Here is a 1,159-nt window from a genome sequence, read left to right as displayed (position 1 = left end):
CTGACCAACACCATCGTTGCGTATGGATGGCCTATATAATATTAATTTCACCGCCGCACCCCCTTCGAAATCACACCATACATAGAATAAAAATCATATCAGATATGACAGTACTTGCGTGAGGGTAGAATTATGGTCAGTCAATTTGTATGCCTCCGTCTCCACCTAAACGCGCCGTTCCAGAACACTAGATATGATGATAGTCTCTGTGTATCGGTAATCACAGTGTATCTTGTGCGTTCTAGAGGACTCTATGGTTTAGTGAAATCTAACATGGCAGGCAGATATTTAATGGCTATCATGGAGAATTGGTGGTACTACTATTTATTGACTAAAGACTCCCCAAGTTCAGGATTCAGGCTATACCCCCATGAAAAGACATTGTTTTGGCCAGTGCCCTCCCTCTGACTCTAACTGAATGCCCTTCGTGATAATCGTCATTCTGCAATGCGAGACAGCTTGTGCTTGTGGTTGTCGTCACAGTTCTGCATCCGATTTTGCTATTAGATGCTGCAGATTTGAGGAAACGTAGCTGTGGGAGGAATCAGGTGTACAGTTATGAAGTCAGTTCATGTGAAGCTGAAACAAATATAAATCGATTTAGATATTTGGAAACAGTATTATTGTTGTGAAAACAATCTATGTTCAGGCAAAACAAGTAAAGATAGATTCAGTATTGTTGTAAAAAACAATTTACATTGTTAAAACGCATAAATCAATTTAAACTACCCAAATAAACGATGATTATTAGGGTGATTGTTATCAGCCTGGGGAAATTATCATTTGTTTCTTAGTAAAATATCAATTTTCAAAATATCCTTGAAGTTTTAGTCAATTCAATAGGGACTTTGTATGAAATATATATATTATATGAGAGAAGACACAAGACCAGTAAGTTCATTACAACATTGAAACTTTTTTCAAAGATATTATCTTTAATTTGCCACGAGTGAGCCAGAATATTTTATATAAGAGCATTAGGAGTAAGTAATACAAATTATTGAAGATAAAGAAGAAAAATATGGAATTACTCTGTGCAGATAACAGTCTGTATTTTATTTTAGCTTACCATTAAGAAGTTACGTTTTTTATTCTTGAAAAAAGACAGAAAATTGTCTTATTTTAGGGGTATCTAAACTATATTTATTTATATAAGTAA

General features: G+C 34.6%; 1 protein-coding gene across 2 annotated transcripts in view; it reads left to right on the top strand.

Annotated features, from left to right (window-relative positions):
* The window catches only part of LOC119593325, a 7,557-nt gene that overhangs the window by 3,326 nt on the left and 3,072 nt on the right, over window positions 1–1,159 (top strand). The gene's annotated exons all lie outside the window — the stretch shown is intronic.

This window comes from Penaeus monodon, chromosome 32 (assembly GCF_015228065.2).
Source record: "Penaeus monodon isolate SGIC_2016 chromosome 32, NSTDA_Pmon_1, whole genome shotgun sequence".
Lineage (NCBI taxonomy): Eukaryota > Metazoa > Arthropoda > Malacostraca > Decapoda > Penaeidae > Penaeus > Penaeus monodon.
This window is presented reverse-complemented; position numbering and strand designations above follow the sequence as displayed.